At 39.9% G+C, this 26286-nt stretch overlaps 28 non-coding genes across 28 annotated transcripts; all 28 read left to right on the top strand.

The window, feature by feature from the left end:
- Positions 1–1233: 1233 nt before the first annotated feature.
- Positions 1234–1305, top strand: trnac-gca (transfer RNA cysteine (anticodon GCA)). Its single transcript has one exon. It is a non-coding gene; the product is annotated as a tRNA-Cys (tRNA).
- A 5605-nt stretch (positions 1306–6910) lies between these two features.
- On the top strand, positions 6911–6982 carry trnas-gcu (transfer RNA serine (anticodon GCU)). The gene has a single exon. It is a non-coding gene; the product is annotated as a tRNA-Ser (tRNA).
- Positions 6983–8044: 1062 nt separating this feature from the next.
- trnac-gca (transfer RNA cysteine (anticodon GCA)) lies at positions 8045–8116 on the top strand. Its single transcript has one exon. It is a non-coding gene; the product is annotated as a tRNA-Cys (tRNA).
- A 549-nt stretch (positions 8117–8665) lies between these two features.
- Positions 8666–8737, top strand: trnac-gca (transfer RNA cysteine (anticodon GCA)). The gene has a single exon. It is a non-coding gene; the product is annotated as a tRNA-Cys (tRNA).
- Positions 8738–8921: 184 nt separating this feature from the next.
- Positions 8922–8993, top strand: trnac-gca (transfer RNA cysteine (anticodon GCA)). The gene has a single exon. It is a non-coding gene; the product is annotated as a tRNA-Cys (tRNA).
- Positions 8994–9799: 806 nt separating this feature from the next.
- On the top strand, positions 9800–9871 carry trnac-gca (transfer RNA cysteine (anticodon GCA)). Its single transcript has one exon. It is a non-coding gene; the product is annotated as a tRNA-Cys (tRNA).
- Positions 9872–10628: 757 nt separating this feature from the next.
- trnac-gca (transfer RNA cysteine (anticodon GCA)) lies at positions 10629–10700 on the top strand. Its single transcript has one exon. It is a non-coding gene; the product is annotated as a tRNA-Cys (tRNA).
- A 547-nt stretch (positions 10701–11247) lies between these two features.
- Positions 11248–11319, top strand: trnac-gca (transfer RNA cysteine (anticodon GCA)). The gene has a single exon. It is a non-coding gene; the product is annotated as a tRNA-Cys (tRNA).
- Positions 11320–11503: 184 nt separating this feature from the next.
- Positions 11504–11575, top strand: trnac-gca (transfer RNA cysteine (anticodon GCA)). Its single transcript has one exon. It is a non-coding gene; the product is annotated as a tRNA-Cys (tRNA).
- Positions 11576–12124: 549 nt separating this feature from the next.
- trnac-gca (transfer RNA cysteine (anticodon GCA)) lies at positions 12125–12196 on the top strand. Its single transcript has one exon. It is a non-coding gene; the product is annotated as a tRNA-Cys (tRNA).
- A 184-nt stretch (positions 12197–12380) lies between these two features.
- Positions 12381–12452, top strand: trnac-gca (transfer RNA cysteine (anticodon GCA)). Its single transcript has one exon. It is a non-coding gene; the product is annotated as a tRNA-Cys (tRNA).
- Positions 12453–13258: 806 nt separating this feature from the next.
- trnac-gca (transfer RNA cysteine (anticodon GCA)) lies at positions 13259–13330 on the top strand. The gene has a single exon. It is a non-coding gene; the product is annotated as a tRNA-Cys (tRNA).
- Positions 13331–14087: 757 nt separating this feature from the next.
- On the top strand, positions 14088–14159 carry trnac-gca (transfer RNA cysteine (anticodon GCA)). Its single transcript has one exon. It is a non-coding gene; the product is annotated as a tRNA-Cys (tRNA).
- A 547-nt stretch (positions 14160–14706) lies between these two features.
- On the top strand, positions 14707–14778 carry trnac-gca (transfer RNA cysteine (anticodon GCA)). The gene has a single exon. It is a non-coding gene; the product is annotated as a tRNA-Cys (tRNA).
- A 184-nt stretch (positions 14779–14962) lies between these two features.
- Positions 14963–15034, top strand: trnac-gca (transfer RNA cysteine (anticodon GCA)). The gene has a single exon. It is a non-coding gene; the product is annotated as a tRNA-Cys (tRNA).
- An 807-nt stretch (positions 15035–15841) lies between these two features.
- On the top strand, positions 15842–15913 carry trnac-gca (transfer RNA cysteine (anticodon GCA)). Its single transcript has one exon. It is a non-coding gene; the product is annotated as a tRNA-Cys (tRNA).
- A 1016-nt stretch (positions 15914–16929) lies between these two features.
- Positions 16930–17001, top strand: trnac-gca (transfer RNA cysteine (anticodon GCA)). Its single transcript has one exon. It is a non-coding gene; the product is annotated as a tRNA-Cys (tRNA).
- A 547-nt stretch (positions 17002–17548) lies between these two features.
- On the top strand, positions 17549–17620 carry trnac-gca (transfer RNA cysteine (anticodon GCA)). The gene has a single exon. It is a non-coding gene; the product is annotated as a tRNA-Cys (tRNA).
- Positions 17621–17804: 184 nt separating this feature from the next.
- trnac-gca (transfer RNA cysteine (anticodon GCA)) lies at positions 17805–17876 on the top strand. The gene has a single exon. It is a non-coding gene; the product is annotated as a tRNA-Cys (tRNA).
- An 806-nt stretch (positions 17877–18682) lies between these two features.
- trnac-gca (transfer RNA cysteine (anticodon GCA)) lies at positions 18683–18754 on the top strand. Its single transcript has one exon. It is a non-coding gene; the product is annotated as a tRNA-Cys (tRNA).
- Positions 18755–19770: 1016 nt separating this feature from the next.
- Positions 19771–19842, top strand: trnac-gca (transfer RNA cysteine (anticodon GCA)). Its single transcript has one exon. It is a non-coding gene; the product is annotated as a tRNA-Cys (tRNA).
- A 547-nt stretch (positions 19843–20389) lies between these two features.
- Positions 20390–20461, top strand: trnac-gca (transfer RNA cysteine (anticodon GCA)). The gene has a single exon. It is a non-coding gene; the product is annotated as a tRNA-Cys (tRNA).
- A 184-nt stretch (positions 20462–20645) lies between these two features.
- trnac-gca (transfer RNA cysteine (anticodon GCA)) lies at positions 20646–20717 on the top strand. Its single transcript has one exon. It is a non-coding gene; the product is annotated as a tRNA-Cys (tRNA).
- An 807-nt stretch (positions 20718–21524) lies between these two features.
- trnac-gca (transfer RNA cysteine (anticodon GCA)) lies at positions 21525–21596 on the top strand. Its single transcript has one exon. It is a non-coding gene; the product is annotated as a tRNA-Cys (tRNA).
- Positions 21597–23252: 1656 nt separating this feature from the next.
- On the top strand, positions 23253–23324 carry trnac-gca (transfer RNA cysteine (anticodon GCA)). The gene has a single exon. It is a non-coding gene; the product is annotated as a tRNA-Cys (tRNA).
- Positions 23325–23508: 184 nt separating this feature from the next.
- trnac-gca (transfer RNA cysteine (anticodon GCA)) lies at positions 23509–23580 on the top strand. Its single transcript has one exon. It is a non-coding gene; the product is annotated as a tRNA-Cys (tRNA).
- Positions 23581–24387: 807 nt separating this feature from the next.
- On the top strand, positions 24388–24459 carry trnac-gca (transfer RNA cysteine (anticodon GCA)). Its single transcript has one exon. It is a non-coding gene; the product is annotated as a tRNA-Cys (tRNA).
- An 806-nt stretch (positions 24460–25265) lies between these two features.
- Positions 25266–25337, top strand: trnac-gca (transfer RNA cysteine (anticodon GCA)). Its single transcript has one exon. It is a non-coding gene; the product is annotated as a tRNA-Cys (tRNA).
- Positions 25338–26286: the final 949 nt, after the last annotated feature.

The raw sequence follows: 26286 nt of genomic DNA on the forward strand, positions 1-26286 counted from the left end.
ATTTTGAGGAGAGAAGCAAAAAAGTTCAAGCTTTCCCATACCGGGAGTTGACCCCTGGCCGCATGGGAGAAAACCAGGAATCCTAACTGCTAGACCATATGGGAACTGGCCAGCTTTAACTGGGCACAAGCTTGTGGGCCACTTTCCATAATCTGGCCAGTGTGGTTTACAGAAATAAATAGTGTTGCATGCATTCAAGGGACATGAAAAACTGCCTATCGTCGGTCTGTCAAGGTACAAAATTGACATATTGTGAGGTTAATAATGAAAGTGAGACCAATTTTTAATCCACAAAGTTGCTGATGTAGTTTCGTCTACCAGTTCTCAGAAGAATCACACTCAGTCAGTGGTTTTCTCTCAGAAGAAAAGACTTTATTTTATGGAAAACAACGCCGAGAGTCCTTGCAAGGAAATCTCTCGAATGTTATTTGGTATCTCCTTATATACACTATATGGTGCGGTTCCACAATAGTCAAACTTTTCCTTATGATTACAATTTTAATACCTCCCTAGAGAGGAGAGGCCCCCTGCTTGATTTATTCTAAAGAAAGGCCCTGTATGTATGTCTGACCATATGTTTGTCATCGGTTTTGTACATTCCAGCACGTAGGCAACTTTCTATTTTATTGCCTAAAATTTTTGACATTTTGGTGAACATGCACCACTTGTGGTGAAATTAACCACAATCCAACATTTTCTCTATGCATATTTCTACAGCATTATGGGACAAAACTTACAAAAATGGATTCCTCGGAGCTTGCAGAGTACATCTGATGAGACTTCAACCACGAAATCGCTAAAATTTATCTGTCCAAGGAACCATTAGGAAGGGTGTGCTGAATAAATGGCAAATGGGAGTTTTTTTTTTTTTTTAAATGTCCATTTACAATTTATTCAGCGGGACTTCCGTAGTGCTCCCGTGGACATAAGTTTTTATGCAAATTCTACAGTATTATGTGACCAAACTTACATGAATGGACTCTACTGAGCCTGCTTTGTACAGTAGAGGTGTTTCCATTAACAATATTGCACTCATTTGAAATAAATCAAGTTAAATAGATTAGGAATAAGTGCAAACATATCTATATAGAAAGATTCTGTATGTGATTGTAACTCAGTGGCACATCCTCTCGAGAGGTTCTTTTTTTGTATCTGGCATGCTTGTCATATCCAAAAACTTTATTCAAAAGTGAGTCTGTCATCTTGTGTGAGGCTATGATCCAGGTAGTCTGTGGGGGTATAGCTCAGTGGTAGAGCATTTGACTGCAGATCAAGAGGTCCCCGGTTCAAATCCAGGTGCCCCCTTTGGGTTTGGCATGTTAGGAGTATGTGTAGCCATATCTTCCTGCCTTTTTGTGCTCATACTGTACGGGGTTATATCTCAATGGCACGGCGTTTTATTGCAGATCAAGAGGTCCCAGGTTCATTCCATGTGCTTAATTTGGGCTTGGCATATTAGGAATCAACAAATCCTTGACATAAATTCATTTTGAATTGATTGATGAAGGACTGTCCAGACTTTAAATGTTTTAAATGCTCGGAAACAGGCCACTTAGCGAGGGACTGTAAGGTGGTGAGGTGTCCAGACTGCAATTGTGTACTGGACAAATGCGAGTGCTGGTATGGAGACCAGCAAAATGGAGAAGAGAGGGGGAGTGGGCAGATGCATGAGACAGACAATGAAGAGGAGCAAAGGGAAGACACCGGAGAAATGCAAAGAGAGGACAATGTAAGCAAGGACAATGAAAATGAGATTGAAAAGACTGAGTTAACACAGGACATTGTGGAAATGGAGGTACAGATGGAGTTAAATGAGGTTGGAAAAGCAGAAACGGAAGAGCCAGAAGAGACTGAATGGATCGGTGAGACGGACAGAAAGAACAAAGACAGTGAAAACATGGGCGGAGACAGCACTGCAAGTACATCCAATAAAAGAAGAAGAAAAGTTAAGGTAATACCCAATTTAGAGAAAGCTAAAAATAAAATGTGTAAACAAAGTAATGAGGTGAAACAAGACTGTGGAAGAAGTGCAAAAGAGGGGGAGGAAGTAGGATAACGAAATTATGATGCTAAAGTTTGTCTTTTTATCTTTTTTAATTGTGTTGAAAATTGTTACTTTTAATGCAAGAGGGTTAATGAATGGTGTGAAATTTGAAAAAGTCAAGGAACTGTGCAGGGATGAAGATGTGATTTTATTGCAAGAAACAAACTGGAAAGAGAGTGTAATGGAGGATTTTAAAAAAAGATGGGAAGGGGAATTATTTTTTAATAATGCTGAGGGAAAAATAGGAGGAGGAGTTGCGATGTTAATAAGAAAAGATAGAGGTATCAGGTCAAAGCAAATGTATAATGACACAAAAGGAAAATGCATGGCTGTAGAAATTAAGATGGATGAAGATGATTTTATTTTAGTAAACGTACATGCTCCAAATGAAGAAATAGAAAAGAAAAAATATTTTAATGTAATAGCTGAATTAATGGAAAAATGGAAGAGGGTAATAATTGCGGGGGATTTTAACACTGTTTTTAGTCAAATGGATATGGCTAACGGAATGGTTTTTAAATCGGATGGGGGAAGAAAGGAGTTAATTTCATTGATGGAGGAGAAGAACATGATTGATGTGTGGAGAGAAAGAAATGGGAAAAAGAGGGAATTTACAAGAAGACAGCTGGTAGGGAATTTTATGTGTCAAACTAGAATAGACTACTTTTTAAGTACTAGGAATTTGGAATGTTTTATTGATGGAGTGTTTTATAAAGAAACGACTTTAAGTGATCACAAAATGGTGCAAATGAGAATGGATTTTAAAAAGGAAATGAGGGGACCAGGGGTATGGATTTTAAACACTGAAGTTTTAAAGGAAGAGAGTTTTAAAAAAGAGATAGAAAATAAATTAGATGAGGGGAAAAAAGACTTGATGTACATAGAAGATAAAAGGCAATGGTGGGAAAACATGAAATATGACATAAAGAAATATGTAATGAATTACTGTAAATTGTTACAAAAGGTAAAAAGAACAAAGGAACAAGAAATAAGAAAGACGTTAAGAGAGGAGTTAAATAAAAATGAAGTAAACGTGCAAAGAGTAATTGAAGTGGAGGAAAAGTTGAGGAAAATCGAAGAAGGAAAATATAAAGGGGCAACGTTAAGAAGTAAAGCTAAATATACAGTAGAAGGGGAAAATGTAGTAGATTCTTTTTTAACCTTGAGAAAAGCAGGGCGAAGGCGGGAATAATTAAAGAACTTAGGAATAAGGAAGGACAAGTTGTTTTAAGCACGGAGGGAATTTTAAAGGAAATAAGCACATATTATGAAGGACTTTTTAGATCAGAGGAAGGGGAGGAGGAAAAAAGGAACATTTTGTTACAACAGATAACACGAAAAGTCGGTGAGGGAGATAAAAAGGAATGTGATAAGGGAATAACAACTGAGGAAATTATACAAGCAATAAATCAGCTAAGTGTGAAGAAAAGCCCAGGAATAGATGGTATTGGAAGTGAGTTTTATAAGGTTTTTAAAGAAAAAGTAAGCCCGATTTTAAAAGAAGTCTATGAAGAAGTTTTTAAAAAAGAAAGAGTACACCCAAGAATGGGCTTAGGCTTAATGAAAATAATCTACAAGAGAAAAGGAGACAAAGCGGAACTGAGGAATTTTAGGCCCATTACAATGTTAAACACAGATTTTAAAATTTTAGCCAGGGTTTTAGCCAACAGATTAAAAAATATAATGCCAAACATAATAGAGACTAACCAGGCATATGGAGTAAAGGGGAGGGACATAGCAGATATCACGAGTAGCATAAGAGATATAATGGGGTACATAAAAGAAAAAGGAAAGGAGGCATATATAATAAGCATGGATTTCGAGAAGGCTTTTGACAGAGTGGAGCATGGGTTTTTATTTGCGGTTTTAAAACAATTTGGTTTTGGAGAGAATTTTAGAAAATGGATCTCAGTTTTATACAGCGATATTTTAACAAAAGTTAAATGTAATGGTTTTTTAACGGAACCTTTTAAAGTTTTAAGGTCTATAAGACAAGGGTGTCCACTGTCAGCGAAGTTATATTCTTTGGTGGCTGAACCATTAGGGCTTTTAATAAACAGAGAGAGAAAAATAAAGGGAATAAAACTAGAAGAAAAAGAGGAACTGACTAAAATATTCCAGTATGCTGATGATACCACAATTATTGTTGAAAATATAGAAAGTGTTAAAGAAGTAATGGAAAAAATTAAATGCTATTGTGAGGGATCAGGTGCAAAAATAAATGAAGAAAAAACAGTATATATGAAGTTCGGAAGGTCAGAGGTTTTAACGGGGGTTGTTAAATTCCTAGAGGTACAAGAAATGAGGATTTTAGGAGCGGGGTTAGCAAAGAATGAGAAGGAAACTGTTGATAATATGTGGGATGAGACATTGGGAGGGATGGATAGGAGACTGATTTTTTGGAGAAACAGGTTTTTAAGTTTGAAAGGAAAAATTTTAATTGTAAACATGTTAATGTTTTCAAAAATGTGGTACAAATTACATGTGATGCCATTGCCAAACTGGGTTTTTAAGAGAATAAAAAAGAGTATTTTAGAATTTTTATGGGAAAAAAAGCCTCCAAGGATAGCGTACAATACGCTGATAGGAAAACCAGAAGAGGAAGGGGTGGGTTTAGTCGATGTGGAACAGAAGATGAAAAGCATGAGGGTGAAAGTGGTTAAGAAATATTTGGATGATAAGAAGAGAGATGAATGGAAGAAATTGATGGGTTTTTATTTAAATAAATGTGGGAATTTTAACCTTGGGGAAAACATTTTATGGATGAAGTTGAAAAGTTGGATGATTGAGGGGATACCACAGTTTTATAAAGAGGTTTTAAATGCTTGGAGGCTTTTTTTAACAGAGGTGGATTTTAATCCGGAGGGGAGGGAAGCGATTTTAAATCAGCCTCTGTTTTTAAATGACAAAATAAAGATACACGAGCGAGATATCTATTTTAAGAAGTGGCTAAAAGTGGGGATCGTAAAAGTGAGAGATGTTTTATGGGAGGTGAAAGAGGGATTTTTACCACTCCAAGTGATTAAAGATGCAATGGAGGAGGAGAAGGAGGATTTTAATGTCATGGTTTTAAAAAAAACAGTATGAAGATGTCAAGAAAGCAATCCCAAGGCAATGGCTAGATGAGATTAAAAAGAAGGGAGAACGAGAAAATAAAATGATGGTGTTTTTAAAATGTAAAGAAAAGAGGGTGGATTTTAATTTGTGTACTGTGAAAATGTTCTATGAGTTTTTTATAAATAGAGTTTTTAAAAAACCTGATGCCAACCAGATTTGGTTAAGGCATTTTAATGAAATCGAAGAAAAAGGCATTTGGAAGAATAGAACATGGAAATGGTTGGATGTAGATTTAGAATGTTTAGACTATTTTATCAGACAAAATGTGATCTATACAGAAATGAGATTGTGTATAATGCAGAAGGCAACAAATGCTCAATGTAAAGTCTGTAAAAAAGAAGATGAAGGTATTTTACATTTGTTTTTATTATGTGGAAAACTTAACCCATTTTTTTATGAACTGAAAGAAAGAATTAAGAGAAAATGAAGAGGTTACTGACTGGAAAAGGTTTTTTATGCTGGGAATGACAGAGAACAAAGAAAATAAGAAACTTGTGAATTTGTTTTTAATCTTGGCAAAAAAAAGCAATATTGAAAAGGAGAAATGTAGCCAGAAACAGAGATTGTATTTTAAACTTATGGGTGCTTTTTAAACAAATGGTACAAAGTTATGTAGAAATGTTATACAATTATTTTAAATTGGAAAACCAGATGGCGGATTTTTATAAAATTTTCACAAATGATGTTATATGTATCTTTAAACAAAAGCATTTTTACATGCCAGGAGAAGATGATTAAGATGACATATTGTTATGTAATGTGAATTTTATTCCTTCAGCAACAAACTTCAATGACGATGTTAGTTTGATTATGAGATGAATGAAATTGTATGACTAAGAAAATGTGTTTGTTTTGTAATAACTGAAATCTCCAATAAAAAAAAAAAAAAAAAGCATTTGACTGCAGATCAAGAGGTCCCCGGTTCAAATCCGGGTGCCCCCTTTGGATTTGGCATGTTAGGAATATGTGTAGCCATATCTTCCTGCCTTTTTGTGCTCATACTGTACGGGGTTATATCTCAATGGCACAGCGTTTTATTGCAGATCAAGAGGTCCCAGGTTCATTCCATGTGCTTAATTTGGGCTTGGCATATTAGGAATCAACAAATCCTTGACATAAATTCATTTTTGAGGTTTGTGCTCATGCAGTACGGGGTTATAGCTCAACGACAGAGCATTTGTCTGCAGATCAATAGGTCTACATTTTGGATCTGGTTTGCTTGACATAATCAACGACATGAATTCAAAGTGAGTCTGTAATCAAGTCGTCCACAGTTCAAATCTGGGTGTCCCCTTTGGACTTGTCTTATTTGGAGGTTTTGAGTTGTAGAGTTGCTGATTCTGATTTGGAGTAACCAAAGACCTGAGTTTACAGTGAAGGAGTCAATGTTATATATTGTTGAATCGAAGGATCTAACTTAATCTTTGGCTCGAAGCACAGAATTCTGTAGGGGTATGGCTTAATGAAAGAGCATTTTTCTGCAAAGATGTGGGGGCATAGTTGAGTGGTAGAGCATTTGAGTGCAGATCAAGAGGTCCTCGGTTCAAATCCGAGTGCCGCTTATGGATTTGGCAGATTAGGAATAAGTGCAAACATATCTATATAGAAAGATTCTGTATGTGATTGTAACTCAGTGGCACATCCTCTCGAGAGGTTCTTTTTTTGTATCTGGCATGCTTGTCATATCCAAAAACTTCATTCAAAAGTGAGTCTGTCATCTTGTGTGAGGCTATGATCCAGGGAGTCTGTGGGGGTATAGCTCAGTGGTAGAGCATTTGACTGCTGATCAAGAGGTCCCCGGTTCAAATCCGGGCGCCCCCTTTGGATTTGGCATGTTAGGAATATGTGTTGCCATATCTTTCTGCCTTTTTGTGCTCATACTGTACCGGGTTATATCTCAATGGCATGGCATTTGATTGCAGATCAAGAGGTCCCATGTTCATTCCATGTGCCTAATTTGGGCTTGGCATATTAGGAATAAACAAATCCTTGACATAAATTCATTTTTGAGGTTTGTGCTCATGCAGTACGGGGTTATAGCTCAACGACAGAGCATTTGTCTGCAGATCAATAGTTCTACATTTTGGATCTGGCTTGCTTGACATAATCAACGACATGATTTCAAAGTGAGTCTGTAATCAAGTTGTCCACAGTTCAAATCTGGGTGTCCCCTTTGGACTTGTCTTATTTGGAGGTTTTGAGTTGTAGAGTTGTTGATTCGGATTTGGAGTAACCAAAGACCTTAGTTTACAGTGAAGCAGTCAATGTTTGATATTATTGAATCGTAGGATCTAACTTAATCTTTGGCTCTAAGCACAGAAGTCTGTGGGGGTATGGCTCAATGAAAGAGCATTTTTCTGCACAGATGTGGCGGTGTAGTTCAGTGGTAGAGCATTTGACTGCAGATTAAGAGGTCCCCGGTTCAAATCTGGGTGCCCAATTTGGATTTGGCAGTTTAGGAATAAGTGCAAACATATCTATATAGAAAGATTCTCTGTGATTGTAACTCAGTGGTGCATCCTCTCGAAAGGATCTTTTTTGTATTTGTCATGCTTGTCATATCCATAAAATGTATTCAAAAGTGAGTCTGTCATCTTGTGTGACGCTATGATCCAGGGAGTCTGTGGGGGTATAGCTCAGTAGTAGAGCATTTGAGTGCAGATTAAGAGGTCCTCGGTTCAAATCCGAGTGCCGCTTATGGATTTGGCAGATTAGGAATAAGTGCAAACATATCTATATAGAAAGATTCTGTATGTGATTGTAACTCAGTGGCACATCCTCTCGAGAGGTTCTTTTTTTGTATCTGGCATGCTTGACATATCCAAAAACTTTATTCAAAAGTGAGTCTGTCATATTGTGTGAGGCTATGATCCAGAAGTCTGTGGGGGTATAGCTCAGTGGTAGAGCATTTGACTGCAGATCAAGAGGTCCCCGGTTCAAATCCGGGTGCCCCCCTTTGAATTTGGCATGTTAGGAATATGTGTAGCCATATCTTCCTGCCTTTTTGTGCTCATACTGTACGGGGTTATATCTCAATGGCACAGCGTTTTATTGCAGATCAAGAGGTCCCAGGTTCATTCCATGTGCTTAATTTGGGCTTGGCATATTAGGAATCAACAAATCCTTGACATAAATTCATTTTTTAGGTTTGTGCTCATGCAGTACGGGGTTATAGCTCAACGACAGAGCATTTGTCTGCAGATCAATAGGTCTACATTTTGGATCTGGTTTGCTTGACATAATCAACGACATGAATTCAAAGTAAGTCTATAATCAAGTCGTCCACAGTTCAAATCTGGGTGTCCCCTTTGGACTTGTCTTATTTGGAGGTTTTGAGTTGTAGAGTTGCTGGTTCTGATTTGGAGTAACCAAAGACCTGAGTTTACAGTGAAGGAGTCAATGTTTGATATTGTTGAATCGTAGGATCTAACTTAATCTTTGGCTCTAAGCACAGAAGTCTGTAGGGGTATGGCTTAATGAAAGAGCATTTTTCTGCAAAGATGTGGGGGTATAGTTCAGTGGTAGAGCATTTGACTGCAGATCAAGAGGTCCCTGGTTCAAATCCGGGTGCCCCTTGTGGAATTGGCAGTTTAGGAATAAGTGCAAACATATCTATATAGAAAGATTCTATGTGATTGTAACTTAGTGGTGCATCCTCTCGAGAAGATCTTTTTTGTATGTGGCATGCTTTTCATATCCATAAACTTTATTCAAAAGTGAGTCTGTAATCTTGTGTGAGACTATGATCCAGGGAGTCTGTGGGGTTATAGCTCAGTGGTAGAGCATTTGACTGCAGATCAAGAGGTCCCCGGTTCAAATCCGGGTGCCCCCTTTGAATTTGGCATGTTAGGAATATGTGTAGCCATATCTTCCTGCCTTTTTGTGCTCATACTGTACGGGGTTATATCTCAATGGCACGGCGTTTTATTGCAGATCAAGAGGTCCCAGGTTCATTCCATGTGCTTAATTTGGGCTTGGCATATTAGGAATCAACAAATCCTTGACATAAATTCATTTTTTAGGTTTGTGCTCATGCAGTACGGGGTTATAGCTCAACGACAGAGCATTTGTCTGCAGATCAATAGGTCTACATTTTGGATCTGGTTTGCTTGACATAATCAACGACATGAATTCAAAGTGAGTCTATAATCAAGTCGTCCACAGTTCAAATCTGGGTGTCCCCTTTGGACTTGTCTTATTTGGAGGTTTTGAGTTGTAGAGTTGCTAATTCTGATTTGGAGTAACCAAAGACCTGAGTTTACAGTGAAGGAGTCAATGTTTGATATTGTTGAATCGAAGGATCTAACGTAATCTTTGGCTCGAAGCACAGAATTCTGTAGGGGTATGGCTTGATTAAAGAGCATTTTTCTGCAAAGATGTTGGGGCATAGTTCAGTGGTGGAGCATTTGAGTGCAGATCAAGAGGTTCTCGGTTCAAATCCGAGTGCCGCTTATGGATTTGGCAGATTAGGAATAAGTGCAAACATATCTATATAGAATCATTCTGTATGTGATTGTAACTCAGTGGCACATCCTCTCGGGAGGATCTTTTTTTGTATCTGGCATGGTTGTCATATCCAAAAACTGTATTCAAAAGTGAGTCTGTCATCTTGTGTGAGGCGATGGTCCAGAAGTCTGTGGGGGTATAGCTCAGTGGTAGAGCATTTGACTGCAGATCAAGAGGTCCCTGGTTCAAATCCAGGTGCCCCCTTTGGGTTTGGCATGTTAGGAGTATGTATAGCCATATCTTCCTGCCTTTTTGTGCTCATACTGTACGGGGTTATATCTCAATGGCACGGCGTTTGATTGCAGATCAAGAGGTCCCAGGTTCATTCCATGTGCCTAATTTGGGCTTAGCATATTAGGAATAAACAAATTCCTGACATAAATTCATTTTTGAGGTTTGTGCTCATGCAGTACGGGGTTATAGCTCAACGACAGAGCATTTGTCTGCAGATCAATAGGTCTACGTTTTGGATCTGGCTTGCTTGACATAATCAACGACATGATTTCAAAGTGAGTCTGTAATCAAGTCGTCCACAGTTCAAATCTGGGTGTCTCCTTTGATTTGGAGTAACCAAAGACCTGAGTTTACAGTGAAGCAGTCAATGTTTGATATTATTGAATCGTAGGATCTAACTTAATCTTTGGCTCTAAGCACAGAAGTCTGTGGGGGTATGGCTCAATGAAAGAGCATTTTTCTGCACAGATGTGGCGGTGTAGTTCAGTGGTAGAGCATTTGACTGCAGATTAAGAGGTCCCCGGTTCAAATCTGGGTGCCCATTGTGGATTTGGCAGTTTAGGAATAAGTGCAAACATATCTATATAGAAAGATTCTCTGTGATTGTAACTCAGTGGTGCATCCTCTCGAAAGGATCTTTTTTGTATTTGGCATGCTTGTCATATCCATAAAATGTATTCAAAAGTGAGTCTGTCATCTTGTGTGAGGCTATGATCCAGAAGTCTGTGGGGGTATAGCTCAGTGGTAGAGCATTTGACTGCAGATCAAGAGGTCCCCAGTTCAAATCCGGGTGCCCCCTTTGGATTTGGTATGTTAGGAATATGTGTAGCCATATCTTCCTGCCTTTTAGTGCTCATACTGTACGGGGTTATATCTCAATGGCACGGCGTTTGATTGCAGATCAAGAGGCCCGAGGTTCATTCCATGTGCAAAGTTGGGCTTGGCATATTAGGAATAAACAAATCCTTGACATAAATTCATTTTTGAGGTTTGTGCTCATGCAGTACGGGGTTATAGCTCAACAACAGAGCATTTGTCTGCAGATTAATAGGTCTACATTTTGGATCTGGCTTGCTTGACATAATCAACGACATGATTTCAAAGTGAGTCTGTAATCAAGTCGTCCACAGTTCAAATCTGTGTGTCCCCTTTGGACTTGTCTTATTTGGAGGTTTTGAGTTGTAGAGTTACTGATTCTGATTTGGAGTAACCAAAGACCTGAGTTTACAGTGAAGGAGTCAATGTTTGATATTGTTGAATCGTAGGATCTAACTTAATCTTTGGCTCTAAGCACAGAAGTCTGTAGGGGTATGGCTTAATGAAAGAGCATTTTTCTGCAAAGATGTGGGGGTATAGTTCAGTGGTAGAGCATTTGACTGCAGATCAAGAGGTCCCTGGTTCAAATCCGGGTGCCCCTTGTGGAATTGGCAGTTTAGGAATAAGTGCAAACATATCTATATAGAAAGATTCTATGTGATTGTAACTTAGTGGTGCATCCTCTCGAGAAGATCTTTTTTGTATGTGGCATGCTTTTCATATCCATAAACTTTATTCAAAAGTGAGTCTGTAATCTTGTGTGAGACTATGATCCAGGGAGTCTGTGGGGTTATAGCTCAGTGGTAGAGCATTTGACTGCAGATCAAGAGGTCCCCGGTTCAAATCCGGGTGCCCCCCTTTGAATTTGGCATGTTAGGAATATGTGTAGCCGTATCTTCCTGCCTTTTTGTGCTCATACTGTACGGGGTTATATCTCAATGGCACAGCGTTTTATTGCAGATCAAGAGGTCCCAGGTTCATTCCATGTGCTTAATTTGGGCTTGGCATATTAGGAATCAACAAATCCTTGACATAAATTCATTTTTTAGGTTTGTGCTCATGCAGTACGGGGTTATAGCTCAACGACAGAGCATTTGTCTGCAGATCAATAGGTCTACATTTTGGATCTGGTTTGCTTGACATAATCAACGACATGAATTCAAAGTGAGTCTATAATCAAGTCGTCCACAGTTCAAATCTGGGTGTCCCCTTTGGACTTGTCTTATTTGGAGGTTTTGAGTTGTAGAGTTGCTGGTTCTGATTTGGAGTAACCAAAGACCTGAGTTTACAGTGAAGGAGTCAATGTTTGATATTGTTGAATCGTAGGATCTAACTTAATCTTTGGCTCTAAGCACAGAAGTCTGTAGGGGTATGGCTTAATGAAAGAGCATTTTTCTGCAAAGATGTGGGGGTATAGTTCAGTGGTAGAGCATTTGACTGCAGATCAAGAGGTCCCTGGTTCAAATCCGGGTGCCCCTTGTGGAATTGGCAGTTTAGGAATAAGTGCAAACATATCTATATAGAAAGATTCTATGTGATTGTAACTTAGTGGTGCATCCTCTCGAGAAGATCTTTTTTGTATGTGGCATGCTTTTCATATCCATAAACTTTATTCAAAAGTGAGTCTGTAATCTTGTGTGAGACTATGATCCAGGGAGTCTGTGGGGTTATAGCTCAGTGGTAGAGCATTTGACTGCAGATCAAGAGGTCCCCGGTTCAAATCCGGGTGCCCCCTTTGAATTTGGCATGTTAGGAATATGTGTAGCCATATCTTCCTGCCTTTTTGTGCTCATACTGTACGGGGTTATATCTCAATGGCACGGCGTTTTATTGCAGATCAAGAGGTCCCAGGTTCATTCCATGTGCTTAATTTGGGCTTGGCATATTAGGAATCAACAAATCCTTGACATAAATTCATTTTTTAGGTTTGTGCTCATGCAGTACGGGGTTATAGCTCAACGACAGAGCATTTGTCTGCAGATCAATAGGTCTACATTTTGGATCTGGTTTGCTTGACATAATCAACGACATGAATTCAAAGTGAGTCTATAATCAAGTCGTCCACAGTTCAAATCTGGGTGTCCCCTTTGGACTTGTCTTATTTGGAGGTTTTGAGTTGTAGAGTTGCTAATTCTGATTTGGAGTAACCAAAGACCTGAGTTTACAGTGAAGGAGTCAATGTTTGATATTGTTGAATCGAAGGATCTAACGTAATCTTTGGCTCGAAGCACAGAATTCTGTAGGGGTATGGCTTGATTAAAGAGCATTTTTCTGCAAAGATGTTGGGGCATAGTTCAGTGGTGGAGCATTTGAGTGCAGATCAAGAGGTTCTCGGTTCAAATCCGAGTGCCGCTTATGGATTTGGCAGATTAGGAATAAGTGCAAACATATCTATATAGAATCATTCTGTATGTGATTGTAACTCAGTGGCACATCCTCTCGGGAGGATCTTTTTTTGTATCTGGCATGGTTGTCATATCCAAAAACTGTATTCAAAAGTGAGTCTGTCATCTTGTGTGAGGCGATGGTCCAGAAGTCTGTGGGGGTATAGCTCAGTGGTAGAGCATTTGACTGCAGATCAAGAGGTCCCTGGTTCAAATCCAGGTGCCCCCTTTGGGTTTGGCATGTTAGGAGTATGTATAGCCATATCTTCCTGCCTTTTTGTGCTCATACTGTACGGGGTTATATCTCAATGGCACGGCGTTTGATTGCAGATCAAGAGGTCCCAGGTTCATTCCATGTGCCTAATTTGGGCTTAGCATATTAGGAATAAACAAATTCCTGACATAAATTCATTTTTGAGGTTTGTGCTCATGCAGTACGGGGTTATAGCTCAACGACAGAGCATTTGTCTGCAGATCAATAGGTCTACGTTTTGGATCTGGCTTGCTTGACATAATCAACGACATGATTTCAAAGTGAGTCTGTAATCAAGTCGTCCACAGTTCAAATCTGGGTGTCTCCTTTGATTTGGAGTAACCAAAGACCTGAGTTTACAGTGAAGCAGTCAATGTTTGATATTATTGAATCGTAGGATCTAACTTAATCTTTGGCTCTAAGCACAGAAGTCTGTGGGGGTATGGCTCAATGAAAGAGCATTTTTCTGCACAGATGTGGCGGTGTAGTTCAGTGGTAGAGCATTTGACTGCAGATTAAGAGGTCCCCGGTTCAAATCTGGGTGCCCATTGTGGATTTGGCAGTTTAGGAATAAGTGCAAACATATCTATATAGAAAGATTCTCTGTGATTGTAACTCAGTGGTGCATCCTCTCGAAAGGATCTTTTTTGTATTTGGCATGCTTGTCATATCCATAAAATGTATTCAAAAGTGAGTCTGTCATCTTGTGTGAGGCTATGATCCAGAAGTCTGTGGGGGTATAGCTCAGTGGTAGAGCATTTGACTGCAGATCAAGAGGTCCCCAGTTCAAATCCGGGTGCCCCCTTTGGATTTGGTATGTTAGGAATATGTGTAGCCATATCTTCCTGCCTTTTAGTGCTCATACTGTACGGGGTTATATCTCAATGGCACGGCGTTTGATTGCAGATCAAGAGGCCCGAGGTTCATTCCATGTGCAAAGTTGGGCTTGGCATATTAGGAATAAACAAATCCTTGACATAAATTCATTTTTGAGGTTTGTGCTCATGCAGTACGGGGTTATAGCTCAACAACAGAGCATTTGTCTGCAGATCAATAGGTCTACATTTTGGATCTGGCTTGCTTGACATAATCAACGACATGATTTCAAAGTGAGTCTGTAATCAAGTCGTCCACAGTTCAAATCTGGGTGTCCCCTTTGGACTTGTCTTATTTGGAGGTTTTGAGTTGTAGAGTTACTGATTCTGATTTGGAGTAACCAAAGACCTGAGTTTACAGTGAAGGAGTCAATGTTTGATATTGTTGAATCGTAGGATCTAACTTAATCTTTGGCTCTAAGCACAGAAGTCTGTAGGGGTATGGCTTAATGAAAGAGCATTTTTCTGCAAAGATGTGGGGGTATAGTTCAGTGGTAGAGCATTTGACTGCAGATCAAGAGGTCCCTGGTTCAAATCCGGGTGCCCCTTGTGGAATTGGCAGTTTAGGAATAAGTGCAAACATATCTATATAGAAAGATTCTATGTGATTGTAACTTAGTGGTGCATCCTCTCGAGAAGATCTTTTTTGTATGTGGCATGCTTTTCATATCCATAAACTTTATTCAAAAGTGAGTCTGTAATCTTGTGTGAGACTATGATCCAGGGAGTCTGTGGGGTTATAGCTCAGTGGTAGAGCATTTGACTGCAGATCAAGAGGTCCCCGGTTCAAATCCGGGTGCCCCCCTTTGAATTTGGCATGTTAGGAATATGTGTAGCCATATCTTCCTGCCTTTTTGTGCTCATACTGTACGGGGTTATATCTCAATGGCACGGCGTTTTATTGCAGATCAAGAGGTCCCAGGTTCATTCCATGTGCTTAATTTGGGCTTGGCATATTAGGAATCAACAAATCCTTGACATAAATTCATTTTTTAGGTTTGTGCTCATGCAGTACGGGGTTATAGCTCAACGACAGAGCATTTGTCTGCAGATCAATAGGTCTACATTTTGGATCTGGTTTGCTTGACATAATCAACGACATGAATTCAAAGTGAGTCTATAATCAAGTCGTCCACAGTTCAAATCTGGGTGTCCCCTTTGGACTTGTCTTATTTGGAGGTTTTGAGTTGTAGAGTTGCTAATTCTGATTTGGAGTAACCAAAGACCTGAGTTTACAGTGAAGGAGTCAATGTTTGATATTGTTGAATCGAAGGATCTAACGTAATCTTTGGCTCGAAGCACAGAATTCTGTAGGGGTATGGCTTGATTAAAGAGCATTTTTCTGCAAAGATGTTGGGGCATAGTTCAGTGGTGGAGCATTTGAGTGCAGATCAAGAGGTTCTCGGTTCAAATCCGAGTGCCGCTTATGGATTTGGCAGATTAGGAATAAGTGCAAACATATCTATATAGAATCATTCTGTATGTGATTGTAACTCAGTGGCACATCCTCTCGGGAGGATCTTTTTTTGTATCTGGCATGGTTGTCATATCCAAAAACTGTATTCAAAAGTGAGTCTGTCATCTTGTGTGAGGCGATGGTCCAGAAGTCTGTGGGGGTATAGCTCAGTGGTAGAGCATTTGACTGCAGATCAAGAGGTCCCTGGTTCAAATCCAGGTGCCCCCTTTGGGTTTGGCATGTTAGGAGTATGTATAGCCATATCTTCCTGCCTTTTTGTGCTCATACTGTACGGGGTTATATCTCAATGGCACGGCGTTTGATTGCAGATCAAGAGGTCCCAGGTTCATTCCATGTGCCTAATTTGGGCTTAGCATATTAGGAATAAACAAATTCCTGACATAAATTCATTTTTGAGGTTTGTGCTCATGCAGTACGGGGTTATAGCTCAACGACAGAGCATTTGTCTGCAGATCAATAGGTCTACGTTTTGGATCTGGCTTGCTTGACATAATCAACGACATGATTTCAAAGTGAGTCTGTAATCAAGTCGTCCACAGTTCAAATCTGGGTGTCTCCTTTGATTTGGAGTAACCAAAGACCTGAGTTTACAGTGAAGCAGTCAATGTTTGATATTATTGAATCGTAGGATCTAACTTAATCTTTGGCTCTAAGCACAGAAGTCTGTGGGGGTATGGCTCAATGAAAGAGCATTTTTCTGCACAGATGTGGCGGTGTAGTTCAGTGGTAGAGCATTTGACTGCAGATTAAGAGGTCCCCGGTTCAAATCTGGGTGCCCATTGTGGATTTGGCAGTTTAGGAATAAGTGCAAACATATCTATATAGAAAGATTCTCTGTGATTGTAACTCAGTGGTGCATCCTCTCGAAAGGATCTTTTTTGTATTTGGCATGCTTGTCATATCCATAAAATGTATTCAAAAGTGAGTCTGTCATCTTGTGTGACGCTATGATCCAAGGAGTCTGTGGGGGTATAGCTCAGTAGTAGAGCATTTGAGTGCAGATTAAGAGGTCCTGGGTTCAAATCCGAGTGCCGCTTATGGATTTGGCAGATTAGGAATAAGTGCAAACATATCTATATAGAAAGATTCTGTATGTGCTTGTAACTCAGTGGCACATCCTCTCGAGAGGTTCTTTTTTTGTATCTGGCATGCTTGTCATATCCAAAAACTTTATTCAAAAGTGAGTCTGTCATATTGTGTGAGGCTATGATCCAGAAGTCTGTGGGGCTATAGCTCAGTGGTAGAGCATTTGACTGCAGATCAAGAGGTCCCCAGTTCAAATCCGGGTGCCCCCTTTGGATTTGGTATGTTAGGAATATGTGTAGCCATATCTTCCTGCCTTTTAGTGCTCATACTGTACGGGGTTATATCTCAATCGCACGGCGTTTGATTGCAGATCAAGAGGCCCCAGGTTCATTCCATGTGCAAAGTTGGGCTTGGCATATTAGGAATAAACAAATCCTTGACATAAATTCATTTTTGAGGTTTGTGCTCATGCAGTACGGGGTTATAGCTCAACAACAGAGCATTTGTCTGCAGATCAATAGGTCTACATTTTGGATCTGGCTTGCTTGACATAATCAACGACATGATTTCAAAGTGAGTCTGTAATCAAGTCGTCCACAGTTCAAATCTGGGTGTCCCCTTTGGACTTGTCTTATTTGGAGGTTTTGAGTTGTAGAGTTACTGATTCTGATTTGGAGTAACCAAAGACCTGAGTTTACAGTGAAGGAGTCAATGTTTGATATTGTTGAATCGTAGGATCTAACTTAATTTTTGGCTCTAAGCACAGAAGTCTGTAGGGGTATGGCTTAATGAAAGAGCATTTTTCTGCAAAGATGTGGGGGTATAGTTCAGTGGTAGAGCATTTGACTGCAGATCAAGAGGTCCCTGGTTCAAATCCGGGTGCCCCTTGTGGAATTGGCAGTTTAGGAATAAGTGCAAACATATCTATATAGAAAGATTCTATGTGATTGTAACTTAGTGGTGCATCCTCTCGAGAAGATCTTTTTTGTATGTGGCATGCTTTTCATATCCATAAACTTTATTCAAAAGTGAGTCTGTAATCTTGTGTGAGACTATGATCCAGGGAGTCTGTGGGGTTATAGCTCAGTGGTAGAGCATTTGACTGCAGATCAAGAGGTCCCCGTTTCAAATCCGGGTGCCCCCTTTGAATTTGGCATGTTAGGAATATCTGTAGCCATATCTTCCTGCCTTTTTGTGCTCATACTGTACGGGGTTATATCTCAATGGCACGGCGTTTTATTGCAGATCAAGAGGTCCCAGGTTCATTCCATGTGCTTAATTTGGGCTTGGCATATTAGGAATCAACAAATCCTTGACATAAATTCATTTTTTAGGTTTGTGCTCATGCAGTACGGGGTTATAGCTCAACGACAGAGCATTTGTCTGCAGATCAATAGGTCTACATTTTGGATCTGGTTTGCTTGACATAATCAACGACATGAATTCAAAGTGAGTCTATAATCAAGTCGTCCACAGTTCAAATCTGGGTGTCCCCTTTGGACTTGTCTTATTTGGAGGTTTTGAGTTGTAGAGTTGCTGGTTCTGATTTGGAGTAACCAAAGACCTGAGTTTACAGTGAAGGAGTCAATGTTTGATATTGTTGAATCGAAGGATCTAACGTAATCTTTGGCTCGAAGCACAGAATTCTGTAGGGGTATGGCTTGATTAAAGAGCATTTTTCTGCAAAGATGTTGGGGCATAGTTCAGTGGTGGAGCATTTGAGTGCAGATCAAGAGGTTCTCGGTTCAAATCCGAGTGCCGCTTATGGATTTGGCAGATTAGGAATAAGTGCAAACATATCTATATAGAATCATTCTGTATGTGATTGTAACTCAGTGGCACATCCTCTCGGGAGGATCTTTTTTTGTATCTGGCATGGTTGTCATATCCAAAAACTGTATTCAAAAGTGAGTCTGTCATCTTGTGTGAGGCGATGGTCCAGAAGTCTGTGGGGGTATAGCTCAGTGGTAGAGCATTTGACTGCAGATCAAGAGGTCCCTGGTTCAAATCCAGGTGCCCCCTTTGGGTTTGGCATGTTAGGAGTATGTATAGCCATATCTTCCTGCCTTTTTGTGCTCATACTGTACGGGGTTATATCTCAATGGCACGGCGTTTGATTGCAGATCAAGAGGTCCCAGGTTCATTCCATGTGCCTAATTTGGGCTTAGCATATTAGGAATAAACAAATTCCTGACATAAATTCATTTTTGAGGTTTGTGCTCATGCAGTACGGGGTTATAGCTCAACGACAGAGCATTTGTCTGCAGATCAATAGGTCTACGTTTTGGATCTGGCTTGCTTGACATAATCAACGACATGATTTCAAAGTGAGTCTGTAATCAAGTCGTCCACAGTTCAAATCTGGGTGTCTCCTTTGATTTGGAGTAACCAAAGACCTGAGTTTACAGTGAAGCAGTCAATGTTTGATATTATTGAATCGTAGGATCTAACTTAATCTTTGGCTCTAAGCACAGAAGTCTGTGGGGGTATGGCTCAATGAAAGAGCATTTTTCTGCACAGATGTGGCGGTGTAGTTCAGTGGTAGAGCATTTGACTGCAGATTAAGAGGTCCCCGGTTCAAATCTGGGTGCCCATTGTGGATTTGGCAGTTTAGGAATAAGTGCAAACATATCTATATAGAAAGATTCTCTGTGATTGTAACTCAGTGGTGCATCCTCTCGAAAGGATCTTTTTTGTATTTGGCATGCTTGTCATATCCATAAAATGTATTCAAAAGTGAGTCTGTCATCTTGTGTGACGCTATGATCCAAGGAGTCTGTGGGGGTATAGCTCAGTAGTAGAGCATTTGAGTGCAGATTAAGAGGTCCTGGGTTCAAATCCGAGTGCCGCTTATGGATTTGGCAGATTAGGAATAAGTGCAAACATATCTATATAGAAAGATTCTGTATGTGCTTGTAACTCAGTGGCACATCCTCTCGAGAGGTTCTTTTTTTGTATCTGGCATGCTTGTCATATCCAAAAACTTTATTCAAAAGTGAGTCTGTCATATTGTGTGAGGCTATGATCCAGAAGTCTGTGGGGGTATAGCTCAGTGGTAGAGCATTTGACTGCAGATCAAGAGGTCCCCAGTTCAAATCCGGGTGCCCCCTTTGGATTTGGTATGTTAGGAATATGTGTAGCCATATCTTCCTGCCTTTTAGTGCTCATACTGTACGGGGTTATATCTCAATCGCACGGCGTTTGATTGCAGATCAAGAGGCCCCAGGTTCATTCCATGTGCAAAGTTGGGCTTGGCATATTAGGAATAAACAAATCCTTGACATAAATTCATTTTTGAGGTTTGTGCTCATGCAGTACGGGGTTATAGCTCAACAACAGAGCATTTGTCTGCAGATCAATAGGTCTACATTTTGGATCTGGCTTGCTTGACATAATCAACGACATGATTTCAAAGTGAGTCTGTAATCAAGTCGTCCACAGTTCAAATCTGGGTGTCCCCTTTGGACTTGTCTTATTTGGAGGTTTTGAGTTGTAGAGTTACTGATTCTGATTTGGAGTAACCAAAGACCTGAGTTTACAGTGAAGGAGTCAATGTTTGATATTGTTGAATCGTAGGATCTAACTTAATTTTTGGCTCTAAGCACAGAAGTCTGTAGGGGTATGGCTTAATGAAAGAGCATTTTTCTGCAAAGATGTGGGGGTATAGTTCAGTGGTAGAGCATTTGACTGCAGATCAAGAGGTCCCTGGTTCAAATTCGGGTGCCCCTTGTGGAATTGGCAGTTTAGGAATAAGTGCAAACATATCTATATAGAAAGATTCTATGTGATTGTAACTTAGTGGTGCATCCTCTCGAGAAGATCTTTTTTGTATGTGGCATGCTTTTCATATCCATAAACTTTATTCAAAAGTGAGTCTGTAATCTTGTGTGAGACTATGATCCAGGGAGTCTGTGGGGTTATAGCTCAGTGGCAGAGCATTTGACTGCAGATCAAGAGGTCCCTGGTTCAAATCCGGGTGCCCCCTTTGAATTTGGCATGTTAGGAATATGTATAGCCATATCTTCCTGCCTTTTTGTGCTCATACTGTACGGGGTTATATCTCAATGGCACGGCGTTTTATTGCAGATCAAGAGGTCCCAGGTTCATTCCATGTGCTTAATTTGGGCTTGGCATATTAGGAATCAACAAATCCTTGACATAAATTCATTTTTTAGGTTTGTGCTCATGCAGTACGGGGTTATAGCTCAACGACAGAGCATTTGTCTGCAGATCAATAGGTCTACATTTTGGATCTGGTTTGCTTGACATAATCAACGACATGAATTCAAAGTGAGTCTATAATCAAGTCGTCCACAGTTCAAATATGGGTGTCCCCTTTGGACTTGTCTTATTTGGAGGTTTTGAGTTGTAGAGTTGCTGATTCTGATTTGGAGTAACCAAAGATCTGAGTTTACAGTGAAGGAGTCAATGTTATATATTGTTGAATCGAAGGATCTAACTTAATCTTTGGCTCGAAGCACAGAATTCTGTAGGGGTATGGCTTAATGAAAGAGCATTTTTCTGCGAAGATGTGGGGGCATAGTTGAGTGGTAGAGCATTTGAGTGCAGATCAAGAGGTCCTCGGTTCAAATCCGAGTGCCGCTTATGGATTTGGCAGATTAGGAATAAGTGCAAACATATCTATATAGAAAGATTCTGTATGTTATTGTAACTCAGTGGCACATCCTCTCGAGAGGTTCTTTTTTTGTATCTGGCATGCTTGTCATATCCAAAAGCTTCATTCAAAAGTGAGTCTGTCATCTTGTGTGAGGCTATGATCCAGGGCGTCTGTGGGGGTATAGCTCAGTGGTAGAGCATTTGACTGCAGATCAAGAGGTCCCCGGTTCAAATCCGGGTGCCCCCTTTGGATTTGGCATGTTAGGAATATGTGTTGCCATATCTTTCTGCCTTTTTGTGCTCATACTGTACGGGGTTATATCTCAATGGCATGGCGTTTGATTGCAGATCAAGAGGTCCCAGGTTCATTCCATGTGCCTAATTTTGGCTTGGCATATTAGGAATAAACAAATCCTTGACATAAATTCATTTTTGAGGTTTGTGCTCATGCAGTACGGGGTTATAGCTCAACGACAGAGCATTTGTCTGCAGATCAATAGTTCTACATTTTGGATCTGGCTTGCTTGACATAATCAACGACATGATTTCAAAGTGAGTCTGTAATCAAGTTGTCCACAGTTCAAATCTGGGTGTCCCCTTTGGACTTGTCTTATTTGGAGGTTTTGAGTTGTAGAGTTTGTGACGGTGTAATGGAATTAACTTATCATCCGTTACAGAACGGTACACAATTACCCAACCAATTCAACAATAAAAAAGAAAGATTTATTTTTAGTCTAGGTCTGTCTTACTCTTTTAGTTTTTCTTTCTTTTTCACGAAAGCAATGTCAAAAGAAATTAGAACATATTTTTCACAGAATCATCATGACTCATAATGAAACAATGTATTTCATCAACACTGTGATAACGTTACATGTAATATCAATTTCATCATTTTTTAAACATTTCATGTATTGAGGCCCAAAAAATAAAATAAAACAATAAAGGTCTTTGGTTTAATTCAACGTAAAAGCAATAACTCAATGCGAGTAAACCTTTCAGTTCGTAAACAAACCACCTCAGAAATGTTAGCGTTCGTTAGTTAAGTGTGTGTGTATGTGTGTGTGTGTGTGTGTGTGCGTGTGTGAGTGCGTGTGTGTGTGCGTACTGCGTAGATGATCACAGTTTATAGCATCTTTTTCGTTGTTGGTGGGGGCGAGTGAATGAATATCTTGTAAAAGGAAGAGTGGTGTACTATTCCAGTCCTACCTGGAGTCAGACGCACAGTATCTTGAACCCAGAGTCCACAATGAAAAGGATACCTCACTCGTAGCGCTGTAACGTTCGGCTCGTGCTCAGCCCAGGCACCTCTGATAATGTGTCTTTTAGGACAAGCAACAGCGATGATCCAGACACTCTTTCACAGTGCAGCCAGCAGTTACTTAGGAACACAGCAATCTTCTGTCGAGGTTTGTCTTTTTCAGCAGCGTTGTAGTATCAAAACAATGTCTATTTAACTCACGCACAGCCCAAACGCAGTCGGTGAACGAGCGTCTTTTAGGAATAGCAACAGCAAAATCCCAACACTCTCCCGCAACGAAGCCAGCAAAGTGGTTAGACATCAGGTAACTCAGGCGTTTTTTTTTTTTTTTTAAAAACTCCAGCTCGAACTCGTTCACTCAGTGTTCACTCAAACTTCCCCGCCTTAAGCCCCGCACACCTGTTGCTTAAATAATTCGCTACGTACTTCCATCTCACCGCACCGCATTGCATTTTGGTCAGTGTAGTTCCTTATTTTCGCCACAAGTTGTTGATTCGGATTTGGAGTAACCAAAGACCTGAGTTTACAGTGAAGCAGTCAATGTTTGATATTATTGAATCGTAGGATCTAACTTAATCTTTGGCTCTAAGCACAGAAGTCTGTGGGGGTATGGCTCAATGAAAGAGCATTTTTCTGCAAAGATGTGGGGGTGTAGTTCAGTGGTAGAGCATTTGACTGCAGATTAAAAGGTCCCTGGTTCAAATCTGGGTGCCCCTTGTGGATTTGGCAGTTTAGGAATAAGTGCAAACATATCTATATAGAAAGATTCTATGTGATTGCAACTCAGTGGTGCATCCTCTCGAGAGGATCTTTTTTGTATTTGGCATGCTTGTCATATCCATAGACTTTATTCAAAAATGAGTCTGTCATCTTGTGTGAGGCTATTAGCCAGAGAGTCTGTGGGGGTATAGCTCAGTAGTAGAGCATTTGACTGCAGATCAAGAGGTCCCCGGTTCTAATCCGGATGCCCCCTTTGGATTTGGCATGTTAGGAATATGTGTAGCCATATCTTCCTGCCTTTTTGTGCTCATACTGTACGGGGTTATATCTCAATGGCACGGCGTTTTATTGCAGATCAAGAGGTCCCAGGTTCATTCCATGTGCTTAATTTGGGCTTGGCAAATTAGGAATCAACAAATCCTTGACATTAATTCATTTTTTAGGTTTGTGCTCATGCAGTACGGGGTTATAGCTCAACGACAGAGCATTTGTCTGCAGATCAATAGGTCTACATTTTGGATCTGGCTTGCTTGACATAATCAACGACATGAATTCAAAGTGAGTCCGTAATCAAGTCGTCCACAGTTCTAATCTGGGTGTCCCCTTTGGACTTGTCTTATTTGGAGGTTTTGAGTTGTAGAGTTGCTGATTCTGATTTGGAGTAACCAAAGACCTGAGTTTACAGTGAAGGAGTCAATGTTATATATTGTTGAATCGAAGGATCTAACTTAATCTTTGGCTCGAAACACAGAATTCTGTAGGGGTATGGCTTAATGAAAGAGCATTTTTCTGCAAAGATGTGGGGGCATAGTTCAGTGGTAGAGCATTTGAGTGCAGATCAAGAGGTCCTCGGTTCAAATCTGAGTGCCGCTTATGGATTTGGCAGATTAGGAATAAGTGCAAACATAACTATATAGAAAGATTCTGTATGTGATTGTAACTCAGTGGCACATCCTCTCGAGAGGTTCTTTTTTTGTATCTGGCATGCTTGTCATATCCAAAAACTTCATTCAAAAGTGAGTCTGTCATCTTGTGTGAGGCTATGATCCAGTGAGTCTGTGGGGGTATAGCTCAGTGGTAGAGCATTTGACTGCAGATCAAGAGGTCCCCGGTTCAAATCCGGGTGCCCCCTTTGCATTTGGCATGTTAGGAATATGTGTTGCCATATCTTTCTGCCCTTTTGTGCTCATACTGTACAGGGTTATATCTCAATGGCACACCATTTGATTGCAGATTAAGAGGTACCAGGTTCATTCCATGTGCCTAATTTGAGCTTGGCATATTAGGAATAAACAAATCCTTGACATAAATTCATTTTTGAGGTTTGTGCTCATGCAGTACGGGGTTATAGATCAACAACAGAGCATTTGTCTGCAGATCAATAGGTCTACGTTTTGGATCTGTCTTGCTTGACATAATCAACGACATGATTTCAAAGTGAGTCTGTAATCAAGTCTTCCACAGTTCAAATCTGGGTGTGTCCTTTGGACTTGTCTTATTTGGAGGTTTTGAGTTGTAGAGTTGTTGATTCGGATTTGGAGTAACCAAAGACCTGAGTTTACAGTGAAGCAGTCAATGTTTGATATTATTGAATCGTAGGATCTAACTTAATCTTTGGCTCTAAGCACAGAAGTCTGTGGGGGTATGGCTCACTGAAAGAGCATTTTTCTCCAAAGATGTGGGGGCATAGTTCAGTGGTAGAGCATTTGAGTGCAGTTCAAGAGGTCCCCGTTTCAAATCCGAGTGCAGTTTATGGATTTGGCAGATTAGGAATAAGTGCAAACATATCTATATAGAAGGATTCTGTATGTGATTATAACTCAGTGGCACATCCTCTCGAGAGGTTCTTTTTTGTATCTGGCATGCTTGTCATATCCAAAAACTTTATTCAAAAGTGAGTCTGTCATCTTGTGTGAGGCTATGATCCAGGGAGTCTGTGGGGGTATAGCTCAGTGGTTGAGCATTTGACTGCAGATCAAGAGGTCCCTGGTTCAAATCTGGATGCCCCCTTTGCATTTGGCATGTTAGGAATATGTTCAATTCAATTCAAGTTTATTTGTATAGCGCTTTTTACAATACAAATCGTTACAAAGCAACTTTACAGAAAATTATGTTTCTACAATATTTAGTAGTAGCTAGTAGTTTGTGCACGTTTGACAGGATTTTATAAAAAATAAAAAATAATAATAATAATAATACAAGACGTAGTCAGCTAGACGATGAACTATCAATATTATTAATTAATAGTTATTATTATATGATGCAGTCACACATGTAGCAATATTTGTTAGTTCTGTTTGTTGATTCAAGGTTATGATCATCTGGGGTCCTCTGAGTGTCAGCATCAACTCTTCTCAGGTGTTCTGGATCCAGACTGGAGCTTGTGTAAATCCTAGTTACCACGGGATGTAAATCCCGTGGCAAAACATAGAAACAAAATAGAGACATCATTAGCATAGCTGCTGATCCAACAAAGTAAAATTAGTTTAACCCAAGCTAAAGAATAAAAATGCACATTTGATCAAATGCAACTACACTCACAATTTAAAAGATACATTATTCGTATGCTTGGCGAAAGAGATGTGTTTTTAATCTAGATTTAAACAGAGAGAGTGTGTCTGAACCCCGAACATTATCAGGAAGGCTATTCCAGAGTTTGGGAGCCAAATGTGAGAAAGCTCTACCTCCTTTAGTGGACTTTGCTATCCTAGGAACTACCAAAAGTCCAGCGTTTTGTGACCTTAGGGTGCGTGATGGATTGTAGCGTGGTAGAAGGCTAGTTAGGTACGCAGGAGCTAAACCATTTAGGGCCTTATAGGTAAGTAATGATAATTTGTAACTGATACGGAACTTAATAGGTAGCCAGTGCAGAGACTGTAAAATTGGGGTAATATGATCATATTTTCTTGACCTCGTAAGGACTCTAGCTGCTGCATTTTGGACTACCTGTAGCTTGTTT

The sequence above is a fragment of the Carassius carassius genome, chromosome 38, assembly GCF_963082965.1.
Source record: "Carassius carassius chromosome 38, fCarCar2.1, whole genome shotgun sequence".
Classification (NCBI taxonomy): domain Eukaryota; kingdom Metazoa; phylum Chordata; class Actinopteri; order Cypriniformes; family Cyprinidae; genus Carassius; species Carassius carassius.